The sequence below is a fragment of the Elephantulus edwardii genome, unplaced genomic scaffold (genome assembly GCF_000299155.1).
Source record: "Elephantulus edwardii isolate Elephantulus edwardi_28Jun2011 unplaced genomic scaffold, EleEdw1.0 scaffold00040, whole genome shotgun sequence".
In the NCBI taxonomy this organism is placed as follows: Eukaryota; Metazoa; Chordata; class Mammalia; order Macroscelidea; family Macroscelididae; genus Elephantulus; species Elephantulus edwardii.
The window spans coordinates 7921515-7944867 of record NW_006399790.1 but is presented as its reverse complement, the minus strand read 5'-3'; the positions used below and the strand labels follow the sequence as shown (position 1 = coordinate 7944867).

Sequence of the window (23353 nt, the reverse complement as noted above, 5' to 3'; positions counted from 1 at the left end):
TCCCCAAAAGGAATAAATCTCCACGCAGTTTACACTGTATCAACAAGCTATAAATCATATTAAATTTGCTGAGAGAGAGAGAGAGAGAGAGAACTTAACTGTTAATGAAAGAATAAAAATCTAGAAAGTCCAGATGAAATTTCTTATTCTTCTGGTTGGATTTTTAAAAATTATTATTTTTGCCTTCAGTGTAGTGAAATCTTCTCCCTCTACCTTTTATGTTCTTTCTCACTTATATACATTGAAGTCCTAAAAGTATAGGATACCTCTCTACCACCAACATACTCTTAGTGCTCAGAAGCCACCAATTGGAGTAGCTTCAATTTCCAGGTTACTTGGGAAAATTTGTAAGAAACACTGGCTTAGTAATCAATATTAGCAAAAACAAGGAAAATGTTTCTAGATAAGCCAGAATGACTGCATTTAAAGTAGCTACTAGGCCATAAAGGTAGACATTTTCTCTTCCTTTCCTAGAACAGAACATCAGAAATCCATGGAGTAGTCATACCACTGCTCTCAATAATATAAAAAGGACTCAGATGGTGATTATGTTTAGTTAACTTAGCGAGTGATACTAGAAATTCCCCAAAAGTATTTTCCATGTGTGTTAAATACTAAAACAAATAGCTTTCTGGGAGCACTTTGAGTTGAATATTTTTGGTTTTTAAATTATTGCAATTGCTTTTAATCAGTTACTTTTCAATAGAACTATTGATCTAGACTTGTAAAAAATGGCCAAGTAAAACTCTCCACTGACCTACAATTCTTTAACATAGTTTTTGTAAATATGGTCCATGGATCTCCTAAATCACAATGTCTGCAAATACGGCTCAGATGTATTTCTTTAAAAATTGCTCATGGGATTATTAATTAAATTGAATATGACAACATACCACGTGGATAAAAGAAACTGCAAGATCATTTCCTTGTTTGGATTTAGCAGTAATACCAAGACCTTCCCCCCTTTGCCAGGAAAGTTAATAACCGCCTTCTTTGACTTGTGGTCACATGTTGTTGTGTGTCATCAAGTCAGAAACAACCCAGAGCTAACACTCCAGTGAGTTTTCAGAGGCAGTAAACCACATGGAAGTAATTTCCCATCCTTCTCTTGCGTTCTCATGTTCAATCTACCAGTTCTTCCAATGTCTCCCCATCCCGTCTTGAATCTCCATTTTTGCAAACTAATCACTTTCTGATTCGGGTCTTGATTCTCTCACTTCTTTGGGATATCCCTGATTTGTCGCAAAAGACCCACTGGAACATATATTCATGGTTCCCACCTCACAAGTTTTTCTGTTCACACTATTTTATGGCATTACAATGTCAGATACAGATTCTTTATATTTTCAGTGGCTTGAAGAGCTTGTTAAAACATAGATCACTAAGTCCCAATACTTGTTGTTGTTATTTGCCGTCAAGTCACCTGTGACTCATAGTGACCCTATGTACAAGAGCTCTAAATCCTGCTCTATCCTGTGCCAACCTCACTGTCTATGACACACCCACTCCCATCACCCCAATTCACTGAAGTGATCCATCTCATCGAGGGTCTTCCTCTCCTGTGCTGTCCCTCCACCCTCCCAAACATGATGTCTCTCTCCAAAGACTGGTCCCTCCTTGCAACATGCCCAAAGTATGTCAGACGAAGCTTCAGAATCCTTGCTCCAAAGGAGCAGCCCAGTTTCACCCTTTCCAGGATGAACCAGTTTGTTCTCCTAACGGTCCATGGTATATTCAACACTCTTCTCCAGCACCACGGCTCAAAGGCATCAACTCTCTTTCTATCATCCCTAGTCACTGTCCAGCTCTCTGACGCATACCACACAATTGTGACGGCTACGGCCAGATGAGGAACACCTTAGATTTTCTAATCCAGTAGATCTGAAGTGAAGCTAAATAATACCCCTTTCTAACAAATTCCTAGGTAATTTGCTCCTGCTCCTGGTATGTTGCTCCTGCTCTAGAGGTCATACTTTGAGATTCATTATTCCAAGTAGCAAGCTGAAATCTCAGAGTATGGTCTAAAGTCAGATCATACAACTAACTTCCTTTATAAACAATTTTGTAGGAAAATTTTTAAACTACATTCACATAAAGTTGCCGATGTATCCAACTCATGGTGACCTTATATGTCTCAGAGTAGAACTGTACTTCAAAGAATTTTCAGTGACTGAGTTTTTTAGAAGTTGATCTTCAACCCTTTCCTCTCAGGCAACCCTAAACAAATTAAAATTAATATCCTTTCATAGTCAAGGGTGTTAACTGTTTGCAACACCTACGAACTCCAATACTATATATTCATATCAATACAAACTCAACTCACTGCCATTTAAACACATTTTTCATATCCCCTTAATTAAGAAGACCATTTTACAAGCAAAAAAAATAGTCCACAATAAACATTCAAAAAAGCATCTAATGCAATGTTAAGAGCAAAATATTTTTTCTCCCCATTTGTCAATTGTGTTGACATTTAGCAACATAGACATGATATTTCGTTTGCTCTCAGATGATTATTGTTCTTTGTCTACAGCCTCAATTTTGCATGACTAATAAATACGTGATTGAACACTGTGTTTCCCAAATGTTAACTCACTTTTCTTCTATTTATACATCTTATAATTGTTGACAGTACTTACTTACAGATAGAAGCTTTATCTTTCCCATTTTTGGATAAATTTTATTTGCTTTGTATAATGCTCTTAAAAAAAGAGTCTATTTTAAAAAAGATAATACCTTAAGACTAAGTCACAGAACCTGAGGGGTTTAGGAACACACTTAAAAAGACAATGCTCTACTGCATAGTTTGATAGCTGACTGGGATTTTAAAAGCTTGTCAACAGCTATTTAACATACAACCAATGATGGGCAATCTCCTCCCATGCCATTTATTGCCTCTAAAAATCCACTGGAGAGTCAGGTATAGGTCAGTTTCTATTTGATGGTACACTACAAAGGCAACAGAGAACAAGGAATAAAAACAAAACAAAATAAAATAAAAAAACTCAAGGAAACAATTATTCCAAAAGACAGACTACATTAGAAGCAGGAGTGGCAACTCTATGAACTTTGATAAATGACAATAGTTAAAGAAAGGCTTCAGGCCTTTTGTTCATAGGGTCGCTATGAGTTGTGCTCAAATCAATGGCAATCAATAACACAACAACAATGAACTACATGAGCCACAGTCTCCGCTAATTCGAGATCAGAAGAACTAGGTGGTACCTGGCTACCACCACTTACCACTTTGACCTGGATCATGATAGAAGGTATCCAATTGAGTGAGAGAAGAAGACAGCGCAAAACTCAAATTGATAAAAAAAAAAAGACCACACTTACTGATCTAATAGGAAACTAATGGAGCCCTTGAGGCTGTGACTCTTTGATTGTTGTTAGATACGTTTGAGTGTAAGCTGACTCACAGAGCTATCTACAATATCTCAAAACCTTCACTCCTGTGCCCTCTCACAGTCTTGGCTATATTTAAAATCATTGTTTCAGTCACTGTGATGATTGATCTAATTGAGGCTCCTCCTCTCCTCCATGGATCCACCACTTTTCCAGAAAAATTACCCTTAGACAACATTCCATCCGGAAGAAGAACTCACTCCCTGAGATAACCTTTCATCCAAACAATGGACTGGCCTATAAAGTGAACAATAACATCTCAAGGAACATGCACCTCTGAGCAATCAACTACACACGACCAAACGGACAGTATACGCTCCAAAACATAGTTCAAAAGGCAGGGAGTAGCAGGAAGGATGGCTGAACAGAAATGGGAGGCTAAGAAAGTGTTATTAACTCGAAGGGACAACAACTAATGTCACAAACCAAACGTGCATGAATTATTGAATGGGAAACTTTATTTTATTATTTAAATAGTGAACGGGAAGCTGCATTAACTGTCAAACCACAATCAAATGTCGCAAAATAATGACAGACCAATGCTACCCCATGACTGTAGTATAATGGGTGCACCAATTACGTTCTTATCAACTGACTGATATTTTCAACTGATGGACCGAGTCTGAATCTACTCATAGCTCACCTTCAGTGGCCAACTCAGAACTAACTCAAAGCTGACCCTCTAGCAGATTTCCAGAGACTGTGAATCACATGGAAAGAGATGGTCTATCTTTCTCCCTTGGAGAAGCAGAGGAATTTGAGTTACATGCCTTTGGTTGGCAGCACAACTCTTTACCGCTTGGCCACCAGAGATCCCTGCATCAATCAGTAATAGGAAATAAAGTGCCATCCATCTTAAATTTAAATTATCATCTTATCTTATTAAATATAATTTTTTACCACAGTCCTAATTTTTGTGTCCTTAACATAATTGTTACAATGGCAGGAGGAGTGGACAGCTTTTACAATAACAGCATTTCCATGATGGCATCTGAGTTCAAATGCAAACAAAATATAGTGGAGTGGTCAGTAGGGAATTGTGCTGCTAACTCAAAGGTGATACCTTTCTGGTGGTTCAAATCCATGGAGAAAATGGGCAATGTCCTCCCTTCCAATTTACCTTTGGAAACACAAAGACGAGTCAGCTATGAGTTGGTTAGAAATTGATAACAATGAGAGAGAGAGTATATAAAAAGTATGACCATGTTGTTGTTGCTGTTGTTGTTGATGTTAGGTGCCATTGAGCCCATACTGAATAAAAAAATTAAGAAGTTAGAGTATTATATAGAATATTATTTTCTCTTCATAACTTACAATGACTTTCAAATTAGGTTTCTAAAACTGCAATAAACAAATATTCATGTACCAATCATTTCTATGCATACTCCGAATATTCACTATAAACTACAGTTTCACTAACTGTATTTCCCATTTTATTCATGAAGGAAATTTCTAACCTACTCCTACAGCAAGCTGTGTTAGCTTGTATAATCCAAAATTATACTTTTATATTGAACATCTAAACTGACGGAGAGAAAATACATTAGCAAGTCAGGTCAAATACCAGCCTTCAACTTCATATCTAGTCTTTGTCAAATTCCCATTACAAGCCTAGAAAACATAGCTGTTCTATGTCATTCAGATGAACAATAACATTCCTAGGTTATGTCTGATTCTGTTTTAGTCAGAAAGGAAAGACTAAGAAATATTGGCTATTTTCATGTATACATGGATTTATAGGAAATGTATCTATATAAATTGAAGTTAACTAATCACAGAACAGTTTATATGGAAAAAAATTATTTGAACGGCAAACGAAGGAGTCTGGAGAGACAGTTCATAGATAATTGCACTGCTAAACCGAAAACGGCACCTCTTTGATGGTTCAAATCCACCAGCAGTTCTTCAGCAAAAACATAGGCAATCTCTGAAAACCTACGACAGTGTCAGCTATGAGTTAGTTCTGATTTGTCAGCAGTAAGTAGTATTTTTTTAACAGTAGTAGTTATTATGTGCCATCGAGTCACTTACGACTCATAACAACCCTATGTACAAGAGCCCTAAACACTGCTCTAACCTGTGCCAACCTTGCTCTCCAACACACTCATTCCCACCACCCCAATCACAGAATCAATTCATATCATCGAGGGTCTTCCTCTCCTGAGCCACCCCTCCACTCTCCCAAACATGATGTCCCTCTCAAACGACCAGTCCTTCCTTGCAACATGGCCAAATATGTCAGATGAAGCTTCAGAATCCTTGACTCCAAGGAACAGCCCAGCTTCACCCTCTTCAGGACAAACCTGTTTATTCTCCTGGCAGTCCATGGTATATTCAACATTCTTCTCCAGCACCACAGCTCAAAGGCATCAATTCTCTTTCTATCGTTCCTAGTCACTGCCCAACTCTCTGATGCATAGCATGTAATTGCGAAGATTTGGTGCACCTTAGTCTCCAGCCTGACATCGTTCTTCAGTACTCTTGAGAGGTCCCTCACAGAGGACTTTCCCAATGCAATTCCTCTCTTGATTTCCTGGCTGCTGGTACCAAGAGTGTTGACTGTGGAGCCAAGCGAACTAAAACTGTGAACTATCTCAATCTCTTCACCATCCATACTGATGCTGCCAATTGGTGCAGTGGTGACAATCTTTGTCTTCTTGATGTTGAGCTTCAATCCTGAAGCAAGCGCTTCAGGTTCTCCTCAGTTTCAGCAAGCAGTGTTGTGTCATCTGCATAACGCAGGTTGTTGATGACTCTTTTACCAATCCTGATGCCACATTCCTCCTCATACAGCCCAGCATCTCAGATGATCTATTCTGCCTATAGATTGAAAAGGTATGGAGACAAAATACATCCTTGATGGATCCCCTTCTTGATTTTGAACCATGTAGTGTCTCCTTGCTTTGTTATGACAACTGCCTCTGGGTCCAAGCATAGGTTTCGCATAAGCACAATCAAATTTTCTGGGATTTCCATTCTTCTCAGAGTCAGCCACAGCTTGTTGTGATCCACACAGTCAAAAGCCTTTGCATAGTCAATGAAGCACAGATAGACTTTCCTCTGGTATTCTCTGCTTTCTGCCAAGATCCATGTAACATTAGCTATAATATCCCTAGTACCATGACCTCTTCTAAATCCAGCCTGCACATCTGGCAGTTCTCTGTTGACATATTGCTCCAATCTTTTCTGGATAATTTTCAGGTGAATCTTGCTTGCATGTGATATTAATGATATTATTCGATAATTTCCACACTCTGTTGGGTCACCTTTCTTTGGAATGGGAACAAATACTGATCTTTTCCAGTCAGTAGGCCAGCTGGCTATCCTCCAGATTTCTTGGCACAACTTAGTGAGCACATCCAGGGCAGTGTCTGTTTGTTGAAATATGTCAATTGGTATGCCGTCAACTCCTGGAGCCTTGATTTTTGCCAATTCCTTCAGAGCAACTTAAACTTCCTCCTTCATTACAGATTCTTACTCCTATGTTATTTCATGAAATTCTTCTGTCAGCCAATTCCTTCTGATACAGTGGCTCTGTGTACTTCTTCCATCTTCTTTTAATGCTTCCTGGATCATTTAGCATTCTACCCAAAGTATCCTTAAGTATTGCCACCTGTGGCTTGAATTTGTTTTTCAACTCCTTCAGCTTAAGAAACACTGAGCAAGTTCGGCCCTTTTGATTTTCTGACTCCAGCTCTCTACACATTTCATTATAGTATCTTGCTTTGTTGTCCTGAGCTGTCTTTTGAAACTTTCTGTTCAGCTATTTGATTTCTTGGTTTCTTCCTTCCTTTAGCTTTGGCTTCTTGGCACTCTAATGCAATATTCTGAGTCTCATCTGACATCCATCTTGGTCTTTTCTTCTTCTTCAGCCTTTGTAATTATCTTTTGCATTCTTCATCGATGATTTTCTTGATGTCCTCCCAGAGTTCATTTGGTTTACGCTTATTGGTGCTCAAAGCCTCAAACCTGTTCCTGAGATGGTTTTGAAATTTGCGTGGGACAGACTTAAGGTCAAATTTTGGTGTTTTTTTTCTAAGTTGTTGCTGTTGTTGTTAAGTGCCATCGAGTTGTAGATTTGAATGAAAGACCTGAACACTTGTATAATATTTATCGTTTCCCAAGTCCATGAAGTTTCCGGAGGCAAGATATTTCGGAAGTGGATGCCACTCCTGCTTCCAAGCTTCTTTTAATTGGGGAGCTCCACCAAACTCTGTCCACCACAGGTAACCATTATCACATTTGACACATCAGTGTCACAGCGTTCAGCATCACAGCAACCACGAGTCGTCGCTGTACAGCAATGGATGGACCACTCCTATACCACCTAAAAGAATGTAGTAGGATTTGGGAGTTTTTTTTAAGTAGGTTTTTAAAAATCTTAAAACAAGTGTAAAAACTAAGTTTCAAAGTGACAGTTTTGCCTTGAATTCCAGTTGAATATTGAAAAGATATAAATTTTATTATCTTTTTCATCCTCTTTATTATTTCTTTTAAATATGTAAGAGTCCATTTGTGGAACTGTGGTGCCCTTGATAGTGTTTTCAGGTTAATGGTCTGTTGTCCTGTTTATTTACTCAGCTTCCACATAACGAAAAGATCTTGTAATTATTTTCATTAAAAGTTAAGGGAGGCAACAATGAGTGTTTTGTAGAAACCGTGGTAAGAATCATTAAATTAGATCCGACCAGGCAGTTTGAGATTGCTTTTAAAACTAAATGACCATCTAATCTTTCAATATAGAGTCATTCAAGATTCTTTTTTTTTCTAAATGTAATTTTGTTTCCTTTTTCATGCTAGTTTTTGGCTTTAAAAGTTTGTAACAAAGTCTTAAAAGTCTAATTTCCAGCAGTCAGGAAAATACAAAGGTGTTATAATTTTCCTAATGGATGACCTTTTGTTTTTTATTTTGTTTTATTTAAAGCACAACACTTCCATAAGATGAGAATAATCTCAATAGTGAGTCAGTGACAATAGGTTAAGCTGATGCCTACAGAATCCATTAAAAATGTATAAATAAATAAATCTGCCAAAGGATTAGAAAAGGAGCCAAAAATTGGCATGATATTATTTCCTTCTTAGTATAGTACTTCCATTTGATTATCTATTGAATATAGACTACCTGTTGCTGTATATTTCAATTAAACTGATTAGAGATAAATGTGATATTTATATAAATTGATACCATTATATCTAATAATCCATTTGGGTCTTTGCCTGTGAGCTAATTCTTAGTCTATTTAATTTTACTCTTCTCTTCATAATGTAGATGGGGGAAGAGCATGCTTCATTTTAAATGCCTTTTAGTCATCCTATATTAAGTATTTGTGGTTACTGACATATATGCCATGGATTATGAAAAACAGGATGGATAAGAATAACGTCATTTCATGACACTAGGGACTTCTTTAATATAAAAATCTCACTGTTTTATCCACTATCCTTCATTTGAGAAACAAAATAAGTGTGTTTTTTTAAAATAAATAATGACAGAAATACTTAAATTATTTGGTACCAACTTAGGCTAGAAAGGTGAATTTAGAATATATTCCTTTCTCCCATTGTATCAGGGAATGTAATCATTTCCGATTTGTCAGCAAGATAGCTGGACAACAGCTAGTTATTCCTGTCTCAGGACAGAAACAAAATGTGGAACAAAACTAACGATCATAAACAAAGTCCTCAGTTACTGTTCTGACAGACACCTAGAGGAGCCCAGGGACTAGGACCCTTAGTCACCCTTCAACCCTGGAACCACATTCACCATTGTGACTTCAGCTATCAACCAAACAACAGACAGGCCTAAAGATGGTCAATAATATAAAATAAAGGAGCACAATTCTTTCAACAATCAACCATAAAATGATCAAAAGGGCAGCATTCATCCAGGGATAAAGCTGAGAAGACGTGAAGGGATTAGAAAGAAAGACAAATAGAAAGATTAAAGATTAAAAATTACATGTATTGTATTGAAACAGATGAGGGAAAGAACAGATTAGAAGTGATATATGATTGAGTATTATGGTTAGCACAGGAATCCAGAATTAAGGGTGCATAGAGAAGTGTACTCGGGGTGGGGGTGGGGGGAAAAGGGATGTGGGAATTGTATACTAATGAAGGAATATATTTTTTTCTTTTTCTCTTCAGAGGGGGGAGCAAGCTGGTGGGGAGGGGTGGGCAGGGAGAAAAGTGTGGCAATGAATGAATGGAAATCCAAAACCTCTGTAAATGTCTATTAAAATTAATACTAAAAAAAGAAAAAGAAGAAAAAATAAAGATTAAACATATGTAGGAAGTGAGATTATGGGAACTGTAATCAGTGTCACAAAACATAATGAGCAGAGGGCACACAAAGGCATTTCACCAAAGATGACATTCAGCTGACCAACAAACACATGAAGAGTTTGAATGGCAAAAAAAAAAAAAACCAAAACACTTTAGAGAGATGAAAATCAAACCAACAATGAGATATCATCTCACACCATCAATAATAGCAAAGCTCCGTAAGGCAGTAAACAGCAAAGTCTGGAAAGAGTGTGGATAGATTAGAACCCTTATACACTGCAGGTGGGAATGTAAAACAGTATAATCACAGGTTTGATGCTTCCTTAGAAATTCAGAAATAGAAATACTCTTTGATGCAGTAATCTCAGTACTAAGTATATATCCCAAAGACATAAGAGCTACGATACAGATTGATACATGCACATTCATGTTCATTGCAGAATTACTTAAACTTCCAAGGTGATGGATACAATTCAAGTACCTAAATATGGATGAATCCAGAGGATATTATGCTGAGTGAATTAAGTCAGTCACAAAGGAACAAATATTATTTAAAACCACTATTATAAAAAGCTAAAGGGAGGCTTACATAGAGACTCAATCTTGGATGGTTAACAGGGAAAAAGGAAGGGGGGAAGTTGTTGCTGTTAGGTGCCTGAGAGTCAACTTCAACTCGCAGCAATCCTGTGAACAAAAGAGCTGGACTTTCCCTTATTCTAGGAAGGAATAAAGGAGCAAAAATGAATACACAGATAAGAGACACATATTAAGACAGCTTAAGGGAAAGGGAATGAACAGTAAGGAGATAATCAGTACAATATCTAGATATTTAGCACATATCTAGATCAGCACAATACCTAAAGAAAGGGAGGATAGAAGGAGGATTAATGGAAAGCAGAATTATAGGAGGAAATGGGAAATGTCATTGTGTGTACTGAAATGAATGGTACAGATAAAACCCATAGGCATGATTCATTTGCTTTGTAATGACATCTTCCTCACTCACCCTACAATAAAAAAGGGGAAAAAATTTAAAAGATACATCTTCTTGCAACAAGAACATGAACTACAGATGAAAAACTAATTTGTACTGTGTAATTTCACCCCCCTCAATTTACAAATGATATGGCCGCCTCTGCTGATTAAATAGAATGGAAATACATATTAAGTAAAAAATAAATCAAGATCTTCTTTGGTGGTTGTCTTCTGACTTTCTGGATCATATAAAAGCATTAGGTTAAAAAAAGAAAAGGACGGAAGGAATGAGTGTATATTGTCTCTCACACATTAACCTACATAAATGATTTATTTATAATGCTGATACATGCACCAGCATGTTGCAGTAAACTATAAAGAGGGAGCTCTGGTGGCATAGTCGGTAGGGAGATGAGCTGATAAATCAAAGATGGTGACTCTCTAATGGTTTGAATTCAGCAAGCGCTCCTTGGGAGAAAGATGGGAAATCCTCTCCTTTGCAATTTGTAGCCTCTGAAAATCAACTGGAAGGAGGCTCAAGCGATGACATGGTTCCAACTAGTGAGTTTATAAGTTGAAGAAAGAAATATAAACATTTTCAAAACGGCATTAACATTTTCAAATGCCAAAAGAAAATAAAATAAAGAAATGGTCCAATATTTTCTTACCACTAAATTACCTTGGGGGTCCTTGAGAATCAAAGCCCCACTTGGAAGACACCACCCCACAATGTTTTAACAGATCACACATTCAGCCAGTCTAGTAGGAAACAGAGATACAGTAATAAATAGCTTAGGAAGTATTTGTTGAGAACAAAGCATGTTGAAACAATATGACAGGTTAGCATGGCACAATGATGAACTAAGAAGGTATGTACTTATTAGCAGTAAATAACATTAAAATCAAATAAAGAAAAATCATACAGGTAACAACTATACCTACAACGGTTACTACTGAACAGGACCTAAGTACGTGTATTTGTGTTTTATTGACTACGCAAACACATTTGACTGTGGTCAATATTGAGAAGAATGGGAATCCTAGAACACTTAATTATGCTCTTGCAAAACCTAGACCAAAAGGCCGCTGTAGAAGAAGGAAATAATGCATGGTTTAAAATTAGGAAAGGTATATGTCAGGACTGTATACTCTTTCCATAACTTTCCATTTATTGGGAGCTCTGGTAGCCTAAGGGTAAGAAGTTGCACCGCAATCCCAAAGGCACGTGGTTTGAGACCACTAGCTGCTCTGTGGCAGAAGGATGGACAATCTCCTCCTGTATGATTAACTGCCTCTGAAAACCCATTGGAGGGTCAGCTATGGGTTGGTTCTGACTCAACAGTACACAACAACAACTCAATTTGAACACTGAGTAAATATTCAAGAAGACTGACTACGAAGAAGAATGTGGCATCAGGATTGGAAGAAGACGCACCAACAACCAGCACTATGCACATGACACAACCTGGCTTGCTGAAAGTGAGGAGAACTTGAAACACTCAATGTAGAGGATCAAAGACTATAGCCTTTAATATAGACTACATCTCAACATAAAAAATAACAAAAATCCTCACCACCGGACCAATAAGCAGCACCATGATAGATGGAGAAAGACTGACATTGTCAATTATTTCATCTTGGATTCACAATCAACACCCTTGGTACCAGCAGTCTGGAGATCAGGAGACATATTCCATTGGGCAAATCTGCTGTGAGGGACTTCTTCCAAGTACTGCAATGATGCAAATTTGAAGACTGAGATGAACCTGATTCAGGCCATGGTTTTTCCAGTCATGCATCTATTATGCATCTGAGAGCTGGACAATCAATAGAGATGACAGAAGGATTGATGCCTTTGAGTTGTGATGTTGGAGAAGATCACAGACTATCCCATGAATTGCCAAATGAACAAACGGATAGGTCTTGGGAAAAGTACAGCCAGTGTTTTCTGTAGGCAAAACTGATGAAACTTCATTTCACACAATTTTTGGCATGTTGCTAGGAGAGGCTATTGCTTAGAAAGTGTTATTGTGCTTGGAAAGGTAGACAGTCAGTGAAGGAGAGGAAGACCCTTAATGGGATGCACTGATACAGTCACTGCAGCAATGGGTTTGTGTGTCAGAGACGATGAGGATGGCACAAAATAGAACAGGTTTCAGATGTGTTGTTCATAAGGTCTCTATGAGTCATTCTCTACTTAACAGCTCTTAACAACAACAACAAGAATCAGGCCTGTGTATTTTGGCAAGAGCCTTTTATACTTATTCTTTGATGTGAGGAAAAAGCGTGCCTAAGTAACTGACAGTAACCTACACATGTAACCAAGCAAAAGAGAACAGTGGCTAGAGCAGAGCAGTGTATTTTGCACAAAGTAAACAGCACATCCAGGGACTCTAGAATGACAAGGCCAAAGTGTTTTCATGGAGATTAGGAGCTGACAGAGGAAGATAGAGGCATGAGCTGAAAATGGGAGAAAGAAAAGGAATCAGAGGTCTGTTGGCCATATTAGGGCTTTCGGACCTTAAGAAGAATGAGAGATTAAGGAGGCTTGTTTGTAGAAAGGCAACAGCGGCTTGAATAGGATTAGCATGGTTCTAACTGCCTGTATACAGGAGATGGTAAACTAGGCTGTTAGTAGAAATGAAAAGGAGAGATTTGAAGGAGGTTTAAGAGGTGGTAGGTTCCACACACCATTACGATTGCTTCATGATAATAATCAGGTAAAATGAAAGTCAATGGCATAATACTTGATATTTTCTTTTGTTAATGGGATAAAATAGGCTGTGTAAAAGGTTGACTCATTCACTCTGTTACTGTCAAAAATGAAAGCATAAAAGAGCCATATGCATCGGTCTTGCATTACTTGTCATTCTCTTGAGAAATGCCATGAACTATGAACACTGACAACAGTGGTATTCTACATACTAATGACTGCATTCCTGGCATCAAGATAAATGATAGCACAAATCACAAACCGATTTTCAGAGTTTGTATTTAGATCGGTAATAGTGGATGCTTTATGCTGGACTGAGCAGGAAAATCCCTATGCACATTCAAATTATATTTCTAGAGAGACAACATGTAATGTTAAAATCTCCAATTATAGTACTGTATGATTAAATATTTATTGATAAAGCTGAAAAAGGAATCAATAAATTCAGTAAGCCTGAATAAATGAGGATGTGTCTAAAGATTCCATTCCTCAAATCTAAGGTCTATGATGATGTACAGAGGCCTGTATCTCTTTTGCTTATATTATATCTAGGTTTTCAATAGATACAAATCAAATTTAAACATTAGACCAATAGGTTTCATGGCCAAAGGAAAACTACTAAATCCTTTCATTATGTTGGAAGGTATAAGGGAAAATCACCGCATAGGGAATTAATTGTCCATAGGAAGCTGCACTTCTAACTGAAAGGTTGTGCCTCTCTAGTAGTTCAAGCTTACCAGCATCTTCTTGGAAGAAAGTTGGGCAATCTCCTCTCTTGTGATTAATAGCGGTGGAAACTCAATGGAGAGTCAGTCATGAGTCAGTCCTGACTAAACATCAGTGAGAGAGAGAATTCCAATTTTATCAGTAGATAGCTGTAAGTCCTTTGCCAATGTGACTTAACCAATATGATTTTATTGTCCCCACAGAAATTAATTCCGTTAGATGGTCTCAAAGACTCTGCTCATACCTACACTTCTTGAAGACAAAAATAACTAAAGACACAGTCAAAGTGAGTTTAGAACAATATGCTGGTTGGTATCTTGGAAAGTTTGGAAGCAGTAAGGCAGCGTGATATAAATGCCAGATACTTTTCAGCAAAAGATTTGGGCCTGCTTTTAATTAGAAAACTGAGGCCATGAAAAAAAAAATGTAACCACAGTTCTAATCAGAAGTCAGAAGCTGTATCTTCATGGTATAGAAACAATTTGCCACAGTCCTTTACCCAAGCATGTTGATGTCTACAGATAAAGATGCTGGCATTTTACTACTGAGGAGAGTTAACAGAATGTCCATGGAAAAGATTAGGGGAGATATTTCTCTCTCTCTCTGTCTCTCTGTGTGTTTGTGTGTGTGTTTGTGTGTGTATACACGTGTGCATGAGCTTGCGTGTGCACACACAGACACACACACACACACACACACACGAGTATAAGGGAACCACAAGCTTCAACAATGAAAGGTCAAAAGATAATGAACCAAATTGATGTGAGTAAATAATATTGAATTAACTTGCTATTAAGAAATTAAATGTCCATTTGAACTGCACCATAATGCAAGACACATAAATTCATCCTCAGATAAAATTTAGTCTTTGCCTTTTCACTTAACATGAAGGCTGCTTCATATGCATGTAGATGTAGATGAGTGATACTGATTATATGTTTTAGGTTGAAGAAGCCTGCTACTCCATCTAGAAAACAAAATCAAGAGGCAAGGATTCCAGGATTCTAAGAGCCAAGTCAACACCTATTCTTTCTTTCACTCCCCCACTTAATCATTTGCTCACTCGCTCATTCATTCACCTTGTTTGTGCATGACATCGAGCCTATTGCATCTGTATAGAGACCCTATGAACAACAAATCAGAACCCCGCCCTATCCTTATAGTGTCATCCTCACAGTCTCCAAATGTGCTCAAACCCTTTGCCATAGGCACTGTGTCAACTCATCTCTTTGAAAGTCTCCCTCTCTTTCTCTGATGCTCTACCTCTCTCAGCACGATGTCTTTTTTTGAAGCAGTAGGACCACAGAAAAATTTCTCTTACTCATACCTATGGTAGGTTCTGGGACATTCATTCATTTATTCATTCATTCAGAAAGACAACTAATGTTCTGGGATCTGAAGACATAAAATAGGACAGTCTTGGTGCCCAAGGGAGCCCTGGTGGACTAGTGGGTAAGGAGTTGCACTGTCAACCCAAAGGCTGTCTGTTCAAACACAATAATTGATTCATTTGAACAAGATGAGTCACCTCCTTCCCCGTGATTTACAGCCTCTGAAAATTTGCTAGAGGGTCAGCTATAACCAGAAGGCAGTATGTTTTGAATTTTCGCTTGTCTGGTACACAAGGAGCCGATTGTCCAGCAGGGGGAGACAGACAAAGACTCATCAAGTAAGATGAATGTAATGGGCACTGTGATTGATAGAGTATGTGGTATAAAGTGAAGTCACAAAGCTAGAAATGTCACAGAAACAGCAAAAGAGCTACGGAAATTCAGAGGCTATAATGAAAATATATTTCTCCCTGCCACCTCCACCCTATTTATGCCTCAAAAGTTTCAGGGATTTTTATGTGAACATTAATGTTTTTCTTAGCTGAAGGCAGATGAACAGGAAACATTTACACAATATGCTGAAGCATTATGTTCAATCAATGAGATTTATTAAACCTGAATAGACATCTATTACCAGGATACGTGTTTCTTTCAGGAAATAAGGATTAGGGAAGCAAGCAAGCACTTTCAAAGCCGGTTATCCATTTTCGGCATTCGGGTTTTATTTTGTTATCTTTTCCACAAGAAATTTCTCTGAGGTTAGCTAAGTAGATCATTTATACAGACCACCCGCTGCCATGTAGCCGATTCCAACTCGCAGCTGCCTTATCATACAGAATGGACCTGCCCCCCAGAGTTTCTGGGGATGTAACTCTTTACAGAACCATACTGCCATATCTTTCTCCCACAGAGTGGCTAGTGGGTTCCGAGGGGCCAACCTTGCGGTTAGCGGCTTTAACCACCAGGGATGGCTCCTTTATGTACAAGTATGCAAATTCATAAAATTCAAATTTCCAACTTACTAGACGAACCGAAAAGGTCAGCTTTCTCATTAGTTTCTCCAGCACTCAATTTAATTTGTTTTACACATTATATGTGTGTCAGTTTGTTATCGCTCCTCTCGGGTTCATTCCGCCTCTGCCGTGTCGCTCAAGTCTATCGTCTCCTTCCTGTTTCTCCTGCCAGTGCCCTAGTTTAGAGGCGCCACTGCCTCTTACCTGTGCTACTGTAATTGCCTCCAAACTTATCTTTCTGCCTCCAGTCTCAGCCTCCTTTCCCCGCAGTCTCTAAATTACTGCTGGATGAATTTGCCTACAGTGCAACTTGGGCAGGTTCCGCCAGCTGGATCAGCTTTGGAAGCTGCCTGTTGCCTACCAAAAGAGGGATAGACGTCTCATTCGGAATGCTCGAACGCTTTCTTCCTCAAAGTGTTTTCCTCGAACCATCAGCACTGGTGAGGTGTGAGAGCCAGCCCGGCCGGATCTCCGATCCATGTTCAGACATGTTGAATGCTGAGACACACTCCTAGAGTACAACTCAATTTTCTCCTTGAAGACTCCTTCCTGCCTTTGAGAGCCACAGAGTACAGCATTCTGCCTTTCAACAGCTTGTCTCAATCCCATATTATCACCTCCGTGAAAGTAGATCTCACACATTATACATTTCTGTATTCCCCAGAGTGACGGTGTTCAAAACAAGCTCAAGTGATAGTTAAGACTGGCTTAAATAAGGCAATGCACCAAAATTTCCAGTTTCCATGTCGATTTCTTTTTATTCCATTCTTTTAAATCCTTGTATGTGATATATTAATATATGTAAATTATTTGTAAATAAAATGTACATCAACTGAGAACATCCGTTGCAAAGTTTGGTTTTTTTTTTTTTTAACTGATTTGATTTGCACAATCAAAATGTTTGAGGGAAACAACTACCTAACATACAATGCCTGACAATCTTCTTCAGGAGTCAAACAAATGCTTGTGAAATGAACTGTAACTTGACAACTGGCTCCATCGCGTAGCATAAATAAACCTCTCTAATGGAGGCGAGAAACCTGGCTGTAGCCAGAGAAAAGTCTCCATTTTGGAAGGAGGAAGCCTGTTGCAAAAGGATGAATGACCATTTAATATTTCATTTCTTTATAAAATAAAAGCTGAGCATAACCATGTCTGTGAAAGGGCAGCTGGGGAAGTCATCTTAAGCCAGCAATAGGGAATATCTATTAAAATACATTCAGTTCAACAACCATCAAGTAATTGGGATGTGACAATGCAAGATTGTTTCCTGGGCTGGGATTCTGATTAAGAATAACACCCTTTCTATATTAAATATGCCCTTGAATACAGAGGTTCACTTTCTTGTCATGGCTTTAAAAAATTGTCTTTTCCCCTCTGCGTCACCACTAGCTAGTTATCTTAGATTTGAGTGCCTAGCTCTTGAACACTTTTGTTAAGCTGATTCTCTCTTGTGGGAAGGTCTGTACCAAAGGTCATTCTTCCCATGCAAAGTCTCCCTGCTATAAAGTCATAGTATCTTCTACTTGTTGAATCAAGGCACTTAAAATATTGTTCATAATCTTTTCATTAACTGCCAAGATTTCTCCTGGACTAGAAGCTCTTTGATGGTAAGGACGACGTATATATCCCTAAATGCATGATCCACAATCCTTGGCAAAGAGTTGTCATTCCATAAATATCTGTTGCATGAATGCATGGGAAATAAAGTGATTTTCCTTTCAAGCTTTCCAATGGAAACTTGATTTCCTTGTGTATATTCTTAACATTGTGCTATTTGGAAGATGTGGTAACTGTCAGATGAAGAATTCTGTGATTTAGAATTTGGAATCAGGTAAGTAAACCCATACAGAGCACTGTATTTAACAAAAAACACATATTGAAAAAACAACTATTCTTAGCATTTTCTATCAGTAACTGGAAGATCTGAACCATAGGCCTCTGGGTTGGCAGCACAACTGTTCACCACACAGCCACCAAAGCTCTACGTTACTAAAATTAACAAGTCCTCCCACAGTTTTCATAGAACTTAAAAACATAATCAACTTTTTCATAAAGAAAAGCTATCTATCACCATTAAAGAAAGACCTCTAGTGGCATAGTGCATAAAGCACCAGGCAGCTAAACACAAGGTCATCAGCTCAAATCTACCAGCTGCATGGGGGAGAAAAAGGGACTGCGTCTCCTCCTTTAAGAATTTTATAGTGTCAGAAATCTGACAGAAGGTTACTATTCCCAGGAAGTGACTTAACAGCAGTGGATTATCATGATTTAAAGAGCCCTGGGAACACAATGGTTAGGCACGAATCTGGTGTGAAAAACAAAGTATTAGAATTTTGGGGAATAAACTAGTATAATAATTAAAAAAATAGAAGCAGTTCAAGCTCCTTGAGAGAAAAGATGCTCAATCTGCTCCCATAAAGATTATTGCCCAGAGACTTCGGTGGGGTGGTTTTTCTCTGTTCTACAGAGTCCAAATCATCTCAACACATAATAACACCGCCACCAATAAAACCCCTCAGCAGCCGCAATGCTATTCATTCCATTCTGATTCTGGAGAACTGCCCACAGGGTGTAATCTTTATGGAAGCAGATTGCCTTATTTTCATATTCCCTCCCACTCTGTGCAGAGTGGCTTGTAGATGTGGACCACTGACGAAGTTGGCAGTGGAATGCTTTTGCCCACAGCACAACAATAATCATTATCATTAAATTGGGAGAAAGTTGCCATACTGAATCTCCAAACTGTACACCCATCATATAACATTCATTAAGATGCAGTGTTCATCTCATAGTTGAGTGACTTTCATCTCAACCTCGTGAGAAAGCTGACAGCAGTGATGCTATGAACACAACCAAGACAAGTGAAAGCAAAAAATGACTCACCCAAACACCAAAATAGAAACAGGAATCCACATGGTTCACACTTACTGAATTAACAAACGGTCTTTCAAAAAGTGGAGTGTTTTACAACACAAGGACATTCAGTTCCCAGAGACACACTGGGATGATTTCCTTGAGAAAGACTTATATAAGGAGAAAAGAATGTTGATGGTCTTAATGAGAGGATCTGGAAGTCAGGACCAGAATAGATTTATGCAGGGGCTCACTGATGAGGTATGCCATGTAAATCTTAGAAGCATGCTTGGCTACTCAAGTCGATGTGCTATCCATTACAAAATGGCAGTTTTATTTCAGAAATGCAGATCAATTTAGAAATTCACAGGCATTTCTGGATTGTGTGACCCTTTGGCATATTAAATTATGAACACGTTGACCTTTGATCCAGTAAATAATGCATCTTTTATATAATACACTTAGCCGACATCTGATAAGAGTTATGTAGGCTGTGCCACTCGCTGGAGATTGAATGCTAGTAGAAGGGGAGTTAAAAATGAGTTGTTACACAAATTGAATTATGGAATGATGACATGCTATATATCAATTTATCCATGGGAAAATGGCAATATGAATTTGATCAGAACAATGCTATAGTTCAGATTTTACCAAGTTGGGAAATTATTTTAATGGTTAAGTAACAAAACAAATATGCTCTTGGGAAGGATATAATCTTTCTCAGAAAAGAGAGGGAAACAATACTTTGTTGTCACTTTCCCCATAATAAGTACACATTTAGACAAGCTTTGCCTACTTAGAATCCTGAAGATAACTCATCTTTATTCCTTCCAGAGTGGTTGATAGGTTGGCACTGATGACCTTTTGTTTAGCAGTCCAACGCATAATGCATTATTCTCCCAGAGCATCTTTTCCTACTGTTGATGTTTTTGTTAGGTGTCATCTAGTACGACTCACAGAGACCCTGTGAACAAAATATCTTAAACCTGTTCTATCTTGCACCATTCTCACACTTCCTGACACACAAGAGCCCATTACAGAAGTCACCGTGTCAATCCACTTGGTGGAGGGTCTTCCTCTCCCTCACCAACCCTTCACCCTTCCCAGCATTATGTCCTTCTCCAAGGAATAGCCTCTCCTAGCAACATGCCCAAAGTATATAAGGCAAAGCCTCATCATTCTTGCCTCTAAAGAGCACTCCAGCTGCACCCTCTCAAGACATATCTGTTCGTTTTCTTCGCCATCCATGGGATGTTCAGTTCTCTTCTCCAGCACCACAGCTCAAAGGTCTCAATTCTTTTTCTGTCATGCTTATTCATTGCCCAGCTCTTAGATGCAAGTTGTCAGAAAGACGGCCTGAATCAGATGCACCTTTGTGTTCAAACTGACATCATTACGCCTCAATAATTTGGAGAGGTCCCTACCTGCAGATTTTCCCAGTGTGATGTATCTCCTTATTTCCTGATGCTAGTTACCAAGGGTGTTAGCTGTAATACTGAGAAGAACGGGACTCTCAGAGCACTTTATTGTGTTCATGCAGCACCTATACCCGGACTAGGAGGCTGTTGTGTGAACAGAGCAGGGAAACACTGCATGGTTGAAAAGTGAGAAGGGAGTGGGTCAGGGTTGTTTTCTCTCTCCATACCTATGCAGTCTGTATGCTGATGTAATTATCCGAGAAGCTAGACTCAGGAAAAAAAAAAAATAAAAGTGTGGTATCAGGATTGGAAACTTATCAATAACCTACATTATGCATATGACACAACCTTGATTGCTGAAAGGAGAGGACTTGAAACACTTGTTGCAGAAGATCAAGGAATGCAGCCTTAGGTGTGGATTGCATCTCAGTGTCAAGAAGACAAAGATTCTTACCCTTGGTGCAATAGGTAGCAGCACGATGGATAGAGAGGAGACTGAAACTGTCAACAGCTTCATCTTGCTTGAATCCACAATTAACACCTTCTTCTATTGTTGTTGTTGTTGTTAGGTGTCACCATGTTGAATATGACCCAGAGTGACCTTATGAACAAAAGATCTGAACCCTGTTCTATCCTGTGCCATCCTCACACTTCCTAATACACAAGAGCCCACTGCAGCAGTCACCATGTCAATCCACGTGGCTGAGGGTCATCCTTTCCTTCTCCAACCCTCCACCCTTCCCAGCATCATGTCCCTCTCCAAGGAAAAGCACCTCCGAGCAACATGTCCAAAGTATGTGAGATAAAGCCTCATCATTCTTGCCTTCAGAGAGCACTCAGGCTGCGCCCTCTCCAAGGGGTTCTCTTGGCTGTCCATGGGGTGTTCAGTGCTCTTCTCCAACACCCGAACTCAAAGGCATCAATTTTTTTTCTGCCATCCATATTCATTGTCCAGGTCTCGGATGCATAGCCAGTAATGGGAAAGACTGTGGCCTTAATCAGGCACACCTTAATCCTCAAACTGACATAATAACTCCTCAATAATTTGGAAAGGTCCCTACCTGCAGACTTTCCCAGTGCAATGTGTCTCTCTATTTCTTGACTGTTCATAAAAAAGGTGTTAATTGTGGATCCAAGCAAAAAGAAGTTGTTGACAGTTTTAATCTCTCCATCCATCATGACACTGCCAATTGGTCCAGTGGTATGAACTGTTGTTTTCTTGACATTGAGACACAATCCCTACTGACATTCCTTCATCTTCTGCAGCAAGCGCTTTAAGTCCTCCTTACTTTGAGCAAGTAAGGTTGTGTCACACCTTTTCTATTACATGTGTTTTATTACGAAAAGCAACTGAGCACAGAAGAAGAAATAAAGTGAGATACCAAGTTAGTAATCCAAGGTCCCAAAGATAGTAGAAAATGGAGCTCAATCTCTGGTATAGACATATTTGCATATTTCAGAAGAAAGAGCAATAGAAATTTTTAAAAAAATACCAGATTTTAGAAAGCTGTGTGCCAAGTTTGACGAGGCTCCTTTAAGCATCATTTGGAGGATTTTTTTTCCCCTTATAAACATTGACACCACAGATTGAGATATTGCTAAATATCACCACCAACTTAAAAGTGCATATTTTATAAATGAAGAGTGATGCTGGCTAACAGATACATGGAGGTGTTCCTATTGTAGTTGGCAACCAGAACAATTTTGGAGTGACTCCGAATTTAGCTTGGAACTCAAGGTACCCTTCGCTGTGTTTTCCTATAATTAAATAAAGCACAAGTTCTTCAACAGCTATCCTCTAGGGTTTGTGCAAGGGACAGAAATACTTTTCACTGTTAATGAAATAGGAAAGATTCTTTCAGTGTCATGCTAAATAATCAGATGATTCAGAATCAAGAAGAAATTAAAGTCAAAGGCACAACTGGTTTTCTGATTTGAATTAAGTCTTTATTCTTGTTCTCCGACCACCTGGGACTCTGATCTTTATAATGTGGAAAAAAGGAAAGGAAATGTGCAATTGAGTTGATTCCAACACATGGTGACTCTCCACTGGGCTTGCAAAGCTGCACATCTTTGCAGGAGGGACGGCTCACCGTTCTTCTAGTGTGTGCAGCTGATGGGTTCAAACTGCTGTCCTTTTCATAGAAGTTCAACACATAATGCACTATATGCCCCCAGAGTCCCTTTTCATTTTGTGTATGCTTTATTTCAGAAAGTAACTGAGCATGTTGACCTTCTCAATTTTTCTTTTTTTATTTTATACTGGTTTACTTACAAAGTTTGTATACATTGTTTTACACACTGGATCTTGTCCCTTGCCTTTACCCACTCCTACCTCCACCTATCAAATCGTGTGACCCTATGGTTAAGCCCCTCTCCACCCCCCCCGTCCATTCTCATGCCTCTGCTCCCTCCTCCCCTCCTTGGATCCTCGTATGCATTCAATAATGGTCTTAATGGGTATATGTTGCTCTAAGAGGTTCTTGGGTGACTAAGATGACTTGTCCCTTACTCTTAAAAGGAAAGGTTAGAGGTTTGAATTCTCCAAAGAGCACTGCAGAAGAAAGGCCTGGCAGCCTATTTCTACAAAACTGTCTGTTGTTTGTTGTTGTTATGTGCCGTCGAGTC

At 38.7% G+C, this 23353-nt stretch overlaps 1 protein-coding gene across 1 annotated transcript in view; it reads right to left on the bottom strand.

Annotated features, from left to right (window-relative positions):
* LOC102861291 (interleukin-1 receptor accessory protein-like 1-like) overlaps positions 1–23353 on the bottom strand; it is a 1697309-nt gene that overhangs the window by 990540 nt on the left and 683416 nt on the right. The gene's annotated exons all lie outside the window — the stretch shown is intronic.